This window comes from Neolamprologus multifasciatus, chromosome 1, assembly GCF_963576455.1.
Source record: "Neolamprologus multifasciatus chromosome 1, fNeoMul1.2, whole genome shotgun sequence".
Taxonomy (NCBI): Eukaryota; Metazoa; Chordata; class Actinopteri; order Cichliformes; family Cichlidae; genus Neolamprologus; species Neolamprologus multifasciatus.
This window is the reverse complement of record NC_140439.1, coordinates 17,562,326-17,581,215: the sequence shown is the minus strand read 5'-3', so window position 1 is coordinate 17,581,215 and position 18,890 is coordinate 17,562,326. Positions and strand designations below refer to the sequence as shown.

The 18,890-nt window shown below is 39.4% G+C and overlaps 1 protein-coding gene across 5 annotated transcripts in view; it reads right to left on the bottom strand.

Annotated features, from left to right (window-relative positions):
* Nucleotides 1–18,890, bottom strand: part of mettl15 (methyltransferase 15, mitochondrial 12S rRNA N4-cytidine) — a 54,820-nt gene that overhangs the window by 33,585 nt on the left and 2,345 nt on the right. The gene's annotated exons all lie outside the window — the stretch shown is intronic.

The window sequence follows — 18,890 nt, the reverse complement described above, 5'->3', positions numbered from 1 at the left end:
TATATTATCTGAATATACTCAATCAATATTATTATTATTGACTCAAATTATAAAACAAACCCATAAATGGGAAAAAAGCACTAATAACAAGAATGTTTATTACATTTTCATAACTGTCACCATTCTACTTTTGCTTCCTCAGCACCAATCTGGATCCAATCAATAACAAAATACTGCTGAAAAGATTTGTGCAGAAGTTGCAACATCAACTCAAAGATATTCCCCTGGGACAAATGTTACTGGGAAAAAGAAGAGATGAAGAGTCACACTGTATCAGAGATTAGCATTACCCTGCACTGCACAGACACAGTGCATGTGCTGTAGCATTCAGTGTCAGCCATGTATACTCAAAGTGAAGATAACTGAGTCAAAACCCACTATCAGAGTTTTAACATAAATAAAGTCTGAAAAAATAGCTTCACATGATAAATGTTGGACTTTTGTCAAATTCTTTCTTTCTTGGGAAAGTTGCCAACTAAGACATTAATAAAACAACATTCTTGGGTTGTTTTTTAAGCCAATTTTTAATTTTTATAGACATCCCTTTTTTGGAATAGCTGCTACAGGGCATGGCTATTGGTCTACAAATGTGTGTAGTTGTTAGTGCTGCACAAGGCAGAGGACATAGTGGAAAACTATCTAAACAATTTCAGGAAGCTGGCTGTTTGTCATAGTGTCTCCCCTCACCATATATAGCAAATTTTAGGCACAATCTGTCCCTGGATGGTTAAGTAGCTTTATGTTCTTCCTTATGTCACCTTGCTGTAAGGCTGGAAAACTGCCATTAATGTTCATAAAGCCATGAACACACAGCAGCTTATTTACGGAATCTGTAGAGAAAAATGAAATCCATGATACATTGACTATGGAAAGTATTCATAGCGCTTCACTTATTCCACACTTTGTCATGTTACATTCTTATTCTAAAATGGATTCAATTCATTTTTCACCTCAAGATTATACACCCAATACCACACAGTGGCAAAGTTAATAAGGTTTGCTTGAGATTCTTGCAAATGTATTAAAAATTTAAAAATTAAAAATATAACCTGTAGATAAGTGTTTGTACATACATACAGTCTTTGCTCAGTACTGTGGTTGGCTGCAATTACAGCCTCAAGTATTTTTTAAGTATGATGCTACAAGCTTGGCACACCCATTTTTGGGCAGTTTCTCCCATTCTTTTTTGCAGAACCTCTAAAGCTCCATCACATTGGATGGGGAGTGTCAAGCCATTTTCAGATCTCTAGAGATGTTCAATCGGTTCAAGTCTGGGATCCGGCTGAGCCACCCAAGTATATTCATAGAGTGGTCCCTTTGTTATCTTGCCTGTGTGCTGTTGGAAGATGAACCTTTGCCTCAGTCAGAGGTCCAGAGAACTCTGGAGGTTATCATGGAGGATGTCTCTTTATGTTGCTGCATCTTTTCTTCAATCCTGACTCCCAGTTTCTGTTGCCAAAAAACCCATAGCACGATGCTGTCACCACCATGCTACACTGTAGGGATGATATTGGACAGGTGATGAGCGGTGCCTGGTTTCCTCAAGACATGACACTTGACATTCAGGCCAAAGAGTTCCGTGTTTCATCAGACCAGAGAGTTTTGGTAACCAAGCTGTCATGTGCTGTTTTCTCATTTTAATGTGTTTGTCTCCTTTCGCTTCTAAAGTACTTCGAATAGCTTGCCTTGCCTTTTACTGAGGACTGGCATCTATCTGGCCACTCTACCATACAGGCCTGATTGGTGGAGTAGTACAGTATTGTTGTTCTTTTGGAAGGTTCTCCTCTCTGCAATGACCAACACCGGAGCTCTATCAGACTCCCTGACTAAGACCCTTCTATCACAATGGCTCAGATTGGCCAGGCAACCACATCTAGGATGATAACCGGTGGATCCAAACTTTCCAAAGTCCCATCTACAAAAATATGTCTCTACTCTTCTCCATATCCGTACCTCGATACAATCCTGTCATGCACCTGAGCACAATTCTTATGGCAAAGGCTGTGAATTTAATTAACTTTCCAACATGACAAAATGTGGAACAACTGAAGCACTGTGAATACTTTCCAAATGCACTATATTTATCAATATAAAATATTTTGATAAACACAGAATACAAAAATATTTATATATATTAAGTTTAACATTATTCCTGCAGTTTTTACACTCACACCTTTGAGTTGGACATATAGAGCAACACACTGAACACTGTAATATACAGTAAAATGCAGTCAAATACAAAGACGAAGCTGAAGTAAACAATAGACCAGTTGCCTCCTAATAGTAATGTATGCTTACTTAAAATGGGATAATCATTCCGAGGAGGAGAGTGAAGCTGGTGGGTTGATAAAGTCAAGAGGAACAACACTGATCTGCACTTCTAGAAAAGCGCCCTCGCAAAAAATCTCTAGACCAATGAGACTCTCAAATTTCAAAGTTTACAAACCAACAGAAGCAGCAGTTCTTTAGACATGTAAAGAGAAAAATCACACAATAATCTCAAATTTTCCATCAACTACAGCACAACTGCCAGGAACAGAAAATTCCCATCCAATATAAGACTTCAAACAATTGAAAGTCTATATGTAATAAAAATTAAATAAAGTGAATATTTCATTTAATTAACAATTTAATTAGCTCATGGCAGCAGTGTACTCAAAACTTATGGGTGCCCCTGCAGCTTTCCTTCACCAAATAAATCATCTCTACATTTACTGTAACAGATCAATCATCATTAAAGTCAAAGCTAAACACACCAAATGATTATGCGGCTAATTTGCCAGTCAAAAAATAAGTTTGCAGGACAAAATTGAAAAGGAGATACAATTGTTACAAATCAAATTAGAATTGACAAACTGTCAGAACCTTCTTGGAAAAAAACAAAACGGGCAACTCTTGGAAACATCCTGCAAACATCCTGCAAATGTATAACAAAAAAAAAATCAAAAACAAAACAAAAGAATAATTTGTTAGATTTTATAAGACACAAGCAAAACCATGTTTTTTTTTTGGAAGAAACCACTACATAACGTAGGTCTCAGTCACAAAGTCCTAGAGCCCCAGCAAATGTGTGCTTCCCAGCCAGTTGGTGAGTGGTTGACATAAGTTACTTGATGTCACCAGGGGAAACAGGTCACAAAGAGGATACCTTCACTGAAAACCTTGCAATGTTTCTGTGGTCACCAGTTATTGGCAAGGAAGACGCTGACTTTTGGCAAATACTTGGCATTTACTCTCCAAGCTGTAGTGAAACTTGAAAAAGTGCAACAGAAACTAACAACACAAATATTTCTGCCTTTGGAAAGGCAGAAATGGAAAGCATTCACCTTCAAAGTAAAATTTGCACTTTCTGAAAAGTGTTGGTAGCAGTGGTAAGGCACAACTTTTATACTGACAATGAACATTTGGGTTCTGGTTTGTATCACACTCAAGTTTCAGTACCACTTGGCAAGCAGTTGGCAAGTGTTTGCAGACAAGTTCGTGTCTTCTATAATGACTCTAATGACTGTGGAAACCTGCTAGCGAACAAAGCCATTACAAGGTTTTTGGTGCATTTATCTCTTTGTCACCAAGTTCATTCTAGTGACCACCTCTAGCAACCACTCGCCAGCAGTTCATGGTATACAAACCTTCCTCTAGTGCCTGGTAGTTACCAGGAGGGTAGGTCTCTAGATGTTCACTGTGACATCAAGCTACCATCAACAACCACTCACAACCGGTCAGAGAATGCACACTTTTCCCTGGCAACTGGTGGTTGTCAGATGGTCAACGACAGGTCTGTGTCACTTAAGTATTTGAGAAATTTATAGTCATATTACTGAATAACATTAACTTAATAACATTTATTTTTTAATTCATATGACTTTTTATGATTTTTTTCCCGTTACGGTTCCAATAATGGGACCAGGGTTCATATGATTTTATGTGTCTTAAGTTCCATGATGATAATAAAATAATATTCTGATCAGCTGTGGTAAAGGTTCAGGAGTATTAATTGATCTTTGTGCTTCATAACCATGTGGATATAATTTTTTTTAAATTTTATTTTACATTGTCTCCATAACTTTGTCATAATCGCTGTCCAAGGTGCTGATCCTGGGACCACCAGGAACGTCCCCTAGTTCAGGTAAACTAAACTGGTGGCAAAAATTGCTGTCAAGAAAGCATAATTTAGTACATTTATGAAAGGCAGGGCTCCGAGAGGCTGAGGATGTATTTGGAAATAGTGGGCAGAATCCTAATTACCTGATGGTGTTATCACCCAAAACTGCACTGCAGCAGGCCATGAGCGCAGAGCTGGGATTAAGCACGACTATTTAGGGTTACAGTCACTTTGACATCACGTTGCTTCTTTTTTGGATCTCATCTTTTGGGATTAATGGTTTTAACTAGAGTAGTTTTAAAGCTTCGTGTACAGCTGCCGATTTATGAAGGTTCTTGTAGTACTCTACCCACCTCGTCAAACACCATAACATTCCCAAAACCTGTCACAATCTCTTAATCTTCCTACTTTATTTGGTCTTTTTTCCCCCTCACTATTACTTTCACATAATTCATGCAGAGTCTGCCTTTGTTCTGTATGTACATTTGTTAAAATTTTCAATAAAAACTTGACTGCAAAGAGGAAAACCCCCAGTCCCTGTCCTCCTCTACATAAAGCTCATAAAGCCCATGTCAAGCATCCGCCCACTTCAAGGAGTCCCGAGACTGGCTCTTACACTACAGTTGTGCTGGGTAGCTCTCTGGAGAAATGGGGATAGCAGACACTTGTATCTTCTCTCAAACTATGAGACAATAACTCAATATTTACTGTACGTGGGCAACCCGGTGCAGCGATTAGTCTCTCTGTTAGGTTATATGCTGCTTATGTTTTGAAGAAGTAATCTGAAAGCAATTAAATTTTTAAAAATGGCAAATTAATATAGCTTTTTTCCCCCAGTGTTTTTCAAATCAAAACATAGTTTTATATAAACATGTCTATGTTTATGAAGTAGCAATTTAAACTTTCATCCTGAAGCACAAGGAAATTTATTTATGGATTTTTGAGTCAAATTTTGTTGGCACAACATAAACAAAATGTCCAAGATTCACAGGATTATTACGTGTATTTCAGGACAATCATATTATCATGCTACAATCTGTGTAATAAAATGATGTGAGCTGCATTGTTTCTTACCTCAAATGTTCTAGACCTTGCAAATAAAGTACATAAGGCATTGTGAGGATTTGATTTGGAGGCAGTGAGTGACAGCTGTGAAAAAAATGATTGGACACTGAAAAAAGTGGAAAGGGAGGGACCTCTACTGCGTGCATGAGTCATCACTCTCCACCCCCCACCTCACCCCCAGCTAAACTGTCTGTTTTTTTTTTGTTTTTTCCCCCTGCAGGTTGGAGATTTACTGAGCAACATTTTCTCAGATGGTAAGATTCATTTTTACATTAAATTTATGGCAGGTCTTATGCAAATTAGTGAGAATAACATTGTGGGTCAAAACTGAACATAACAAGCTCAAGCGAGTGTTTAAAAAATTACTTCAGTAAAACAGTGCAAAATCATACATAAGGAGATGTCTTTCTATTAGTTAAGTTAACAGAAACTGTTAATTCTCTAGCCAACTACCTATTTTTCTACACACTTAGCATAGAGGCTCCATAAAAAACAGCCTTACAGTCTACACAGACTATGGCCTTACTTCGGTGCCATGTAGCTATGGGAGAGAGTGTTCATAATAATTAAATTAAAGCTTCTCACAGTCTGGCAGGTCAGTTTTGGGTTGAAAAAAAAAGGGGCAAGAGGGTTGTAATATGTAAAACACATTGTCACAACTCAGCTGTTATCTAAATATCCAAGAGGGCTATATCTCTATGTAATTACACAGTTTTATCAACAGATTTTGTTGCTATTCATTTATTCTATGAGTGTGCAAAACTCTTGAGCCACTTCTCACTTCTTTATATTTCGCTAGGAAAATATAATGTTTGTTTGAAAGTTTGAGATCTTTGGATGTTCACTGCCTTTTGTTCCATTCTCTCTCAATTTGATCCCAAAAAGCTTCAGTAATGAGGTCCAGGCTCTGAGGAGGCTTTAGGAATGACTTGACAGCTTCTCTTTTACTTAGAATCCCAACCATGCCTTGCAAATCTGAGAGTCAACCAGTAGGAGAGCTCCCTCCAGCATTATGACCAATAAGATCAGGATCGCCAAATAGTAACTGTAATGGTTTTGTGCACAAAATGGAATAAATAAACCTAATCATGGTATTCATATAGAGATGGGTGAGGGCTACATCCATTTTGTGAACATTGCAATCAGACCAATCCTCATGCAAGAGCAGTTCTTGTGAATTGAGAACAGACATCCTATCATTGCATGAGCTTATAGATCCTTACCTGCATATGCTAAAAATATGTAAACCAATTTCATAAAAATCAGACCAGTTTGGACTTCTCCAGTACTAAGAATCTGTGAATGAGATATACCAGCTATACCAAGTCTATATGTAAGACACTGCCATTGTGCTGCACTTTGGACAAGAAATCACAAAGCAGAGTATTGTGTACCTTTAGTATCAGCAGCAAATCTGTTATTGATACTGGAGTAAGCAAAAAATTATCGGCTATTATTAACTAAAAAGCCATGGCAATAGACAGTGCCAATGTTATGGCTAAATTTAGGTACCTACAACATCGATAAATAGGTTGCAGAAAGATAACCATGACAAGTAATATAAATCATCACTGAGTGTGGGCTGAAGAGGAGGGGCAAACCCTGGTCTAAAGTATCGACAAAAACACGCCTCCCTTTGAGTGTGCTCGCCTTGTGTGTCATTCTATCTGTACATGTGTCACTGAGACTAAACACTGGCAGTCTGAGCTGAAAAAAAAAGATGTCTTCTTTTTCTCGTCAGAATCAACTCAACTGAAAATGGAAACAGTTTTCAATCCTACTCTGACAAGCTTCTTTAGAGGTCATTCTCCTAAATTCTGTGGACCCATAAACACTGATTGTTAAGCAGTAAAATGTCTTCTAAGATATACAAACACACATGCACAAACATTCCAAACATCTTTTTCTGATTAAATTTTAATAATAGTAATGAAGCTATCTGCTAAAGCTGATATATTTACAGTATATGTGACAGGCCAGTATTGGCCCTTAATATTAGGGCCAATACTAATACTATATATCAGTCTGATTTAAAATACAAAGAACAGACTGCTAACTTCTGCTGGATGGTAAATACAAAAAACCCTATAAAAAACAGAAACTGTAAATCTGTGTTTTGACAGGAAACGCGAAATAAGGTCAAATCTGATGCCCTGGATCTATTCAAAATGATTATCTGCTTCATTGGTGCCTGCCCTGAAAGATTTTTCTTAAGTGTGACACCACCGTCAATGCAGTGTGCTAAGGAAACAATGCAAACTGCATAAAGCCCAAGAGTAAACACGAGTGGAACTGAAAAGAGGGGGTGAAATCATCTTAACTATATTCACAAAATGTAAAGAAGCATCAGGAAAGATGGCTCTCTCTCCTGAAGGTGAATTTCCTAGCACTAAAGGAAGACAAAAGAAGAACAGGGCCAAGTCCATTAGGGAGTGCAAGGAAGAATCGAGCTAAATGAAGGCTACATGGTGGCAGGCTTGGTAATAGGGAAAAGACATCTAGAGGCGTTTATGAAGATGCTTACTGTAGTTTCAAGACTGGGTTGACAATGTATGAAATAAAAGGAACTAGGTAATAGTGTGGAGGAGGGCAGTGGAGGTAGCTTGATGGAAAGCTTTAGAAGGAAGCTTCATAGTGCAGCACACAGATTTTTGATAAAGTTGCCCTGGGCCGTTCCACGACTGCTACTATAATCTGTCCACCAATGTTTGGTACCTTCCGTGCCTATTAAAAAGTGACAACACATTTCAATGCATTACCCTGAAAAAGTGACAACACATGTGACTGGACAATCTGTATTAATTCATTATCAATTCACCATTATTCTTTTTGGGATGGTGCATTAAGCCTAAACGAATAAGTAGTGACAACACGCTCAACAACATGTCGGCTCATTCCGACCTTAGTCTTGTGAACTGGATGAATATGCTCAATAACATGTTGCTGTATTGATCTCATCTCCATTTCTGGTTATTTTGTGGCGATTTTTAGTGACTGTTTCACAGATTCATCCAAATCAGATATCTGAAACCACTCTATCATGGTAATAACACTTCACGCCTGACAAATTTTAATTATCTTGCTGTCTACACGGTCAAACTGTCTAAGCATATGGATATAAATGGCCAAAGCTCTGGGTGAGCTTTTGCCCTTCTGCCCCATGGGAGGTTACTGTCCTCCCTGAGCTTGCCTTATAATGCATGCATTACAGTTTGACAGGTGTACTGCTGCAGTCAAACTCCTCACCTTTCCACAGAGCATGATGTGCCCAGTGGGTGACACCAAAAGCTAGAAGCAGATTGGGGTTCCTGTCCCCACCTCATTGGGTTAGTGAAGAAATGACAAGGTAAAAAGAAAAGAAAGAGAAGGTAGAACAGTGGCGCAGTGGTTAGCACAGTAAGAAAGTCCTGAGTTCAAATCCACTGGCTGACTGGGGCGTGTATGGAGTTTCTTCTCCCAAAGTTAGTCCAGGGTGTATCCCACCTTTAGTTCTGTGACAGCTGGGATACGATCCAGCACCCCCGCAACCCTGAACTGGACAAGCAGTTAAGAAAATGGATGGGTGCTTTAAATCTGAGGCATGTAAGTCTTTTGGGGGGTAGTGGTCAGCATCACAAACCATAAGCTGCCCAGAGGGTACGTGTATGCTGCTGATATAGGGTAGAGATGGCACAATACCACTTTTTAATGTCCGATACTGATACCAATATCATAAATTTGGATATCTGCCGATACCAATATGAATCCGATATAGTGTGTTTTTTAATCAATAAAACTAAGTTCATACTCAAGTTAAAAAAAATCAAAAAACACTAAAGCTATTCTGTTATACCTGTATGCAAAAAGTACACTGCACCCAAAATATTTCATAGTTCAGCAATACTGATCAATCTAATAAACTTAAACCTACTCCATCCTCCCTATTCTGGTATTTTAAAGAATACTTAGCAGAAATATTAAGCAACCTAACTAATAGGGTTGCAAACTCCCAGCAAAAAAAAAAAAAAAAAAAAAAAAAGGAACCACCCACCCTCCACCTCATGATGCTTAATTGACATAATCAACTTTAATTTGATGCAGTGTGAAAAAAATGCACAGAAATCAATTATTTTTCAAGAATAATTAAATAGATTCAACATCTTTCTTCAACAGAACTGCAGACTGCACAGATGGTATCTTCCCAAAGGAAAAAGTACTTAGCTTACTAGGTTATATTAGACTTAACAGTTACTATATACGGTAATGGACTTCTATACATGTTACATCAGATTAAAACTTTGGGTGTAAGATTCAGATAATTATTTATTAAAAGCTAGACATTTTAAATGAGAATAAGAAAGAAAAGTATGTCTTTGTGCCCCCCTTTTCCCTGTCAATGCCCAATCGGCCCCCCTGGCTAAACTTTGGTAGATCCGCCCCTGCACAGTTACCAGCCGTCAGCTACGTAGAAAAGGATCCTGGTGTACAAAAGTAGTATTAAATAAATTCTAACAACAGCTTATCAAGCTTAAACGTGCTGCTGTTGTTCAGCCACTGGTTTCCTGATCAGCTGATCATTAATCAGTTTCACAATTGAAGTAGCAGCAGGAGAGGGAGGGAGAGAGAAGAGGCACTCACTCCATATATCGGTTGTTAAGCTTAACGCGGGAATGCATTACAAACATTCAGAGATGAACTTACACACTTGCTTTACTTCTCTCTGGGATAACTTCATCAGAGATGAAATCCCGGATTGGTAGCGAGGCTACAAATACACACAGCTGCTCTATCACGTGAGCATACTGCTGCGACGTGCTACGGTTATGAGCCAAGTTACGCCATGTCGCAAGTTTTGTGAGGTCCTTTTTTGATATTTAATGGATCGGATTACATTTTTTTATTTCTCTCCGATATCCGATCCAGTAATTTACGTCAGTATCGGACCGATACCGATACGTAATATCGGATTGGTCCATCTCTAATATAGGGATGCTGAGATTTGCTGACTGGCTGTGGTGCCAGTGTAAATACATTTCCTTCGGGTACACATCAGCAAAAGGTGAGGGGAAAGCATAACTGGCCTCTAAAGCATTAAATTTAGAAGTTGCCCAATGTCAAGAGGACAGGGCGAGACTTGTGGGACTTGATGTTCGAACTGATGCAGTAGTCCTCAGAAATGCCTTCCTACAAATATTTGAAATGTGCTCGCTGTTGTGTTCATTAAGTAGGTATTTTTAAAACTGTGGAGGTAGATGTGGCGGGGAAGTTGTGTGAGCATAAGTGGGAAACCTCTGCTACTGGTTTAGGTCTGTAGTGTCATGTAGTGTCGAGTGGACATGGTCTTCCCTGCCAAATTAGTCAGGGAACAGGGTTTGCGAGGAGTAGGAGCACTCCAGCTGAGAACAACAGCACTTCATCTGGATGCTGTGGGAATATAGATAATGTTAGTTACACAGATAAGGTCACTGCAACTGACTTTTATCAGAAAAGGCACAACAGTAGTTTAATAAAGCTCATTTAAATGCAGGAACACATGCAGAGGAAGATCAGTAAAGGAGTACACAAAGAAAGCTGATTTAAATCATCCTCAGATTGAATAGGCCACATGACCTAGGCTAATAATACTAACAGAGGGGATTCTACAACTACTATCAGCTTTCAGATGAAGAGTAGAATTACCCCATTTAGGGTTCAAAGTAGTTTGTCCAAATTACAGGAATTATGTCTGCACATTTTGAAGCCCTTACAAAATAAAAACGACGGGAACAACTTCAATTAAGACAGATTTTAAAAAAAAATCACAGTCAACAAAGAAAAGATAAATGAGCTAACCAAAGGCAAGCTATAATAATAGATTATAGATTCATGCTGAACATATTTAAAAGAAAGACCATTCAGATAATGTACTTGGACCTCACACAAACACCATATGAAGATGTGTTGCAGGAATGAGTCATCTCAATCCAGCTGTCCACAGGGCATGTATCTGATTTGCATACCCACACTCACACACCAGGAACAAATGTAAATATTGCAATAAAACCTGCTATAATAGCTTCAATTCGACATGAAGGAGGGTTTCCAGTGTATTTTTGCCAAGTTTAACAATATTTGATTCATGTGAGTTATACAGTGTCAATAATTGTTATTAAAACTATATGCAAATACAACTCAGGAATTGATGTTGTAGCAGAGCACTCCCCTCCGATTTATGCCGCTGTTCTGCGATGTTATGTGTGCGTGAGTTGTTGGGAGATTTCTCTCACACACCTTCTGCCTCTCCCCTTTCCCTTCACCCACTTGTATCCACACATACATGCACACGCGCAGTTTAAATTGTCTTACCGTGGTAAAGCCAGTCAAATAATAATAAGGTCCAACAACTAGGAAAATTTTCACTTCGAAGGGAGTGTTCAGATTCAGGAGCATAGTGTGCCAAAAACTTTGCGATGCAGCAAAACTGGGGGAAAAAAGAGCACTTAAGATTTTGGAAGTTGGGAGGGGGAAGGTTTCATTAGTTAAGCTGTAACAGCGAGGCACACTAAAGAGTCTCCTTTATTTGTTTGTTTATTGTTGTTAAAGTGAACCGGGGGCTGAAGAATGTGTAAGATGAAAGGGCGAAAACATGTCTACAGGACAGTGCGGTGCGGCACCCACAAAGGGGTTGTCTGCTCAGCAAGGCTGAATGATTTGGCGCTCTGTAGACTGAGGCACCCCATTTGGCTAATGAAGTCCCAGACTGTCTTCACACCACACCCCCACCCACCACTCCACTATGAAATGTTCTACTCATGAAAGTAATGAGGCAGGGAGGGAGAAAGACTCTTCTGGCCACTGATAACCTCAGACTAAACTTGCAACCTTACGAGACAAGGGCCTAATATCTGGCCGTCAATCAGCCCCAGCATCCCTGGCTGGAGTGTTTAATTACGAGGATCAATTATTTACCAGCCTCGTCTTTCACTACTCAGTGCTCCCAAAAAAGGAGTGTAAAGGAGAAAAAAAAGAAAAAAGAACACCAGCATGACCCAGAAGACACTGTGGCAGCAAATTAAGTACAGATAAAATGGTAAGCTGACTTTGTTGTTGTTGTTTTTAAATGAATGATTAAATGGGCACAAGTGCTTGCACATTAATACACACCCAACTATAGAAAGTGATAAGCTAAAAAAAAAAGAAAAGACAAAACTGCAGGAATACTGATGAAATGAACTTCTGACTAAAGTCAGGCAATGTCTTAGTGACAGAGTGAACTACTAGTCAAAGTCTTTTATAAAATTAATGAACCTTTAATAATATGTTTTGCATGTCCCAACTGTGTTCTAAGGTTAGTTACAAAAACAAAACAAAATAAAAAAAAACATTTTCACCGTCTAACTTGTCTGACTTGGTGTACTTCATATTTATGTTGACTGCAACAGCAACTTCAATGGTTTTAACAAGATCATATTACCCCTTGCTTGTATGCTTGTGTTGACAACAGCAGTTCACCTTGACAATGGACTGGATATACTGTATATATTTAAAAAAGAGATCGAAAGAGAGATTTCATATTAGTTTTAAAGTAAACTGTACTCTCTGTACTGTGGATTTGTCCACATGGGGATTTCTCTTTTTCCCTAAGGAGGTCCAGAATTCATCTGCAAGACTTTAAACTAATTTAGCGAGACAAGATCATATTAGCCTCAACTATGCCCTTCTTTCCAAGCTGGTACACTCAGTACCTAGTATAAAAAAAAAAGGATTGTGATCTATCATTACCTTAAACTAGCATAAAGTATATACAGATCAGCCACAGATAATTAAAAAAAACTACTAACAGGTGAGGTGTATTAATAGTGTTCATCATTATAAGAGTCCTTGCATTTTTGCAGATGTTTGTTTTGGCACGTACAATCATGCCACTCCCTGATGGGAACGCCCCCTCCCCCAAGCATACTGCAAAAACTGCACAGGACTTGATTTAAAGAACTCGACAAAGAGCCCAGGATCCAAATTCAGATTGCGATCTGACTTAGCATCCAAGGGATGTTCTAAAACACCTGAAATATTCACTGCCAATGTCCCACTGCCAGACACCGCAAGATACCCCAGAGGTGCTGTGTCCATGCCCCAACAGATTGGAGGTGTTTTTTGGCAGCAAGACTTGGGACATAAACAGTATTAAGCAGGTAGTTATTATTCTTAAGGCTGCTCAGTACAAAATCTAAATGCCATTTGGTTTAAAAATTATAAATTAAATTAAGTTAAATTAATGTCATTTAACAGCTTGTTTTTAATCACACAGGGGCACGCTATATTTTTTTCTGTGGTCTGTTGTTCTTCAGGGGCGATCGTGGCCCAAGAGTTGGGAGTTCGCCTTGTAATCGGAAGGTTGCCGGTTTGAGCCCTGGCTTGGACAGTCTCAGTCGTTGTGTCCTTGGGCAAGACACTTCACCTGTTGCCTACTGGTGGTGGTCAGAGGGCCCGGTGGCGCCAGTGTCCGGCAGCCTCGCCTCTGTCAGTGCGCCCCAGGGTGGCTGTGGCTACAATGTAGCTTGCCATCACCAGTGTGTGAATGTGTGTGTGAATGGGTGGATGACTGGATGTGTAAAGCGCTTTGGGGTCCTTAGGGACTAGTAAAAGCGCTATACAAATAAAGGCCATTTACCATTTTACCATTCATAAGAAACAGCTGGCAGTGTTTTGTGGTCACCTTTCCCAGAAAGGATTGCCTCTTCATGTGTCCGAATTCTAGCAAGCTCAATAACCCAAATAGCAAAGTGAAAAATGCAGCACTCAACAAAGTCTGCAACGATTCAGCAACTTAACAGCCACAACACCTGTGGTTTGCCTGTTTTGTTGTATTTTTGTGCTACATTTCTATTGTCGTCATGAGTCTAGCCTAATCTGCGCTATTTATGGATCGCAAGCACCACATCGGTGACCACCTGCTCTCTGCTCTTCTTTACAGTTACCCAGAATGGTTTAATGCACTTCTTTGGGACACTTAATCAAAGTTTTTATATTGATTATTTTTACTTATTGCTGCTGCCTTGGATTTGTGAAGTTTTAGAAGTATTAGTACTACAGCCATGTTACAGCCAAACAGAAACTGTCAATAGGATGATAATTGTGTTAACCTAACCCACCACCACCTAAATCCCAACACGTTTGATACAGTTTGATATTTGACCCTTGCTATAGATGACAAAAGAATAATGTTATGCGATTTAGAGTTATTTTGTTGTGAAATGGTGCTCAATATTTAATTGATTGCTGAAAGACTGATATTGAGGCATGGTTAACACGGCCTCGTTAATTCCACAAGGGGGAGTGTGTTGAGGCTGACATCTAAGAGTAGGCAGCTCGTTTCTCCTCCTACAGCAGCTCAGGGTTTTTCTCCTGGACTCTCAGCTGATGGCTCATTAATCTATTCTAGAGGAGGGCCCCTACGCAAACAGATAGCCTGCGCAAGTGTACAACTCCATCCTTTTTAAACTTTTTTTAACCACGTGAAAGCACTGTAACAAAGAAAAGTTTAAAAATGAGTACATTTGTTTTAATTAAATAAAATACAACTCCATCTCTGTCTGCACACAGTGGAGTTGAGTCACTCCAGCTCTCATCGGCCTCTCATGAAAAATCTGAGCAGTCATTCCCAACTCTTAGCTGCCAGAATCTCTATGATTGCAAATTCCCATGATAAACTCACTCAGTGCCGTCTCAGGAACAATACCGCAATCACAAAAATGAGTCGCAGTTAGGGGTGTTCTTAGTGCTGAATTGTCGAGTCAGTTACATGTTTAAAAAAAATAAACAAATCTGTGACTCTAAAGTAGGAAACACTAAGAAAACTGTACAAAAATGAAGTAAATAATTTAGCCTGTGACACCGCTACCTCTCTCTGTCTCTGTAGTCACAGGACAAAAGACAGTGGCGTGTACTATGCCCCGCCGACTGCATCGGCAACATCAGATTGGTATACGTCCCGCAGAATAGCTTATCAGCAGAAAACAAAGCAACAGAAAAGAAACATATGCAGTAAGCTAACAGAAAAGCGTTTTGAAGGTAAAGACGCACATGACAAATATAATCCTCCATGCTGAAAGTTGCAACACTGCATTCTTATCACTTTCAGATCTTAGTAGAGGTAAGTACTCCGGAGGGTGTAGTAGGAGGAACAAGAGGAAGCTGAAGGCTAAACTTGAGCAGAAAAGCACAAGGGATGTTTCGAGTGGAAGGAAGAAAATCACTGGTCTCCACATCCCCCCACCACTGTCAGTGATTTTGCCCTTCTTCTGGGCAGGTTAGGCATCAGCTGCAGAAAGTACATAATGGAAAAGGAGCGAAACCCGATAGTAACAGCACCTAGGTTCAGTTGACCTGTGCAGTTGTCTGTGATCCTGAGTCACATTTACAACCTGAGTCTGAAGTAGAGGAAAGTACAGGTGTTGTAAAATATTTTTTGTCTGGTTCCTGTAGCAAAGTCCAAACCATCAGAACTTAATGAGCACCAATGATGAAGGTGCTGGAGAGACTAGTCTTAGCCCACCTGAGACCACAGGGAGACCCTCTGCAGTTAACAAATCAACATAATCTGGGAGTGGATGATGTAATCATCTACATTCTAGAGAGACTGCACTTCCATAGATATTAACAGCTGCACTGTGAGAATCATTGTCTTTGAATTTTCACATCCATTTAACATGATCCAGCTGCTGCTTCTCAGGGAGGAAATGGAAAAAGTCAGTAAGCAAGTGAACTTGTCCACCATCTCATGGATTACTGCCTGACAGACAGGTAGGTATGTGACACTGGACAGTGCTCTGTCTGATTTGGTGCTGTGCAGGAGCTCCATAAGGGACTGTGTTGTCTCCATTCCTGTTCAGCTTGTACACCTCAGACTTTCAGTACAACTCCAGGTCATGTCACCTACAGAAACACTCTGATGATTCTGCAGTGGTTGGATGTATTAGTGAAGGGCAGGAGGAGTACAGAGCACTAGTGGGTGAATTTGACAGGATGTTGATGTGGTGGAGGAGTACAAGTACCTGGGCGTCCATGACAACAGGCTAAACTAGAAAACACAAATACAAATGCTGTATACAACAAGGGAATGAGCAGGCTCTAATTCAAATCAACTCAAATATGGGATAAATAAAGTACTTTATATCAGCTGACCATCGTGTCTAATTACGTCAGAAACATTATATGGGAGAAACAAAAACACTCAAAGAATATTAAACACAAATATCCCAGCCCTGCCCCCCAAAGAGCCAGTTAACAGCCAAATCGGGAAACATATAGTCCCATTTTTTTGTTTTTGTTTAAGGTTTTTCTTAGCTTGCTGCATTCATAATGCAAATTAACATGGCATGGCATTGTTCAAATGTTTTGCTGGGTTGAGCCAATGATGTTGATTGGCGCCACTGGAAGTGATAAATAAAGTGAAGGAACTTGTGCGGATATAAAAACTTTTTAAAGTCAACTTTGGATAAAGTCATTAAACCTTTTAACCAGCTGTTATTAAATCTGACTGGTAGCTCCATATGTGTAGTTAAAGTCATGGTCTCTATCTATACAACTAGGTAGGGCCTTTAAAAAATTGACCAAATAACTGACCAGAGCTAATACGAGCTAATAGCTAATACCTAAGGCTATCGCTATAGCTTGCTGTCAGGCCATCTAGAGTTGCCTACCTAACTTTAAATAAATACATAAAAAAATACAACTGAAAACTTTAAGCTAACAGTTAAAATGTTAACTTATGTTAACCGTTGGCTACATAGCCACAGCTTAACAATCTTGTTTTCCCTGGCCATCACATCCCTCAGATACATCACATACCATATTTCAGATTTCTCTGGTAAAAAAAATAAATAAATAAAAATCAAACAACATAGAATTAAATTAAAATGGCCTTTAACAAATGTTATCCTTAGTGTACACAAATAATCTATCTACTGAGATATTTCAGTCTATATCCAAGTGGAGGCTTGACACACCAATTTAAATATCCCTATAACAAAATAGTTAAAAGGGCAGAGAAAAGAAAATATCACCTTAGGTTTAGTCCTATCCCAGCAAGCTGTTTCACACAGACATGCATTAAACCAAGGAAGAAAAGCCATCATATGGGGCTTTGAAGGCAATTCATGGTGAGATACAGTGTTCTTCATTAAGCAAGGATACAATTTCAGACAAGAAATATGACAAACTATCAATCAAGACTCAACAAGCATGATGGCCATTTGTAAAACTGAGAAAATAAAGCGCAGGCTACCACTGCAAATTAGATACCTGCATACAGATTTACAGCCAGACGTCCTGTGTGGGAGGCAGCAGGGCACTGAAAGCCTCCATTTACACACTTCAGTTTAACTGCAGTATTTGCTCTGACACCCATCATCGTGTAAGTCCTCCATTCATACAAACTCTTCTTCAGCCAACAAGAGCAATTACATATTAGTGATTATTTTTATAAGGCGCATTTAATCTTTAATCGTTTGGACATTTGTCTGCAATTAAGGGCAGGTTTTCCTCCTCAAAGCAACTGATCTGTTACTGACAACATCACACGCCCACTACAAATTTAAGCGCTTAAATGGCAGCTCTGTCAGAGCCATGTCAGAATTCACATTTGATTCCCTGACAAGTTATAGTTATATTTTTGTAGTTATGTAGTTATATTTAGCCCTGTAGATATATGAATACGAATGACTAAGAGTCAGCACCCCGATAAGGTTGTAACATTGCTGTAGATAAAGACCAAGTTCATTTGTAACACTATGTTCTCACATGAAAGAACAAACATCTGCAGTGAAGGAACACTAAAGAAAGACTTCTGAAGGTAATCACACATCATTTCCACAGAACGTCACACCAAGTGAGGTCTACAGCACATACTGTACAAAAAAAAATAAAATCTATCAAACTGTTTTTAATAGCATCTGATTGGCAAGCTGTCTTGGGACAGTTGGCACATGGGCGGGTAGCGGAGGAGTTTAGAGGTGCTAAAGTTCAGGCAGGAGCGATGCAGCACCCTGTGTCCTGCCAACAGACTTACAGTGGCGCAATTCCTGACTAAGTTGTTGACCCGTGGCCCCCACCTGCCTTGACCATGCATTATCTGAGGGGTGGAGGGGGCCATTACTTTTCCCTCCTTTCCTGCCTGCCACGCCAGAAGGCTTTTGACTCATGCCCATCTGTCCTGGTAGTACATACATTAAGTGAAAGCCAAGATACTGCCACCCTGTCCAACTCATGAATGCCTTTATAACAACAAGTTGTTATGTAGTGTGTGAACAGAATTTTACCTTAGCAACAAACACCTCTTTGAAGAGGATGGTTAATCAGGAAACAGGTCATTTCAATCCTCAAATCACAATGAGAAGAGACCTTTTTGTAAACCTCAGTAGCTGACACAATGCACGCAACAGCCTGGCAATAACTTGCTTTCAAAAGCTCTGACACACATAAGAAAATCAAAATTTGGGGACATGAGAAACATCTCTCAGTATGAGTTTGCATGCCTATGCTATTACCACAGCAACCGAGGCAGACCGGATAACAATCCCTGAAAACACAAATATGATCTAATCACTTGCAAATATTGTCGGCAGTCAGTCTGGAGATTCAATTTAGTCCTGCGTCAGATTTGCCTACAGTCTGAGCACATTCCAGGGCCTTTTTAATATGGAAATACAGCAGGTAAAAAGGTTCAATTGGAAATAATGTTAATAAACACAAGTAAAAAGTCAAA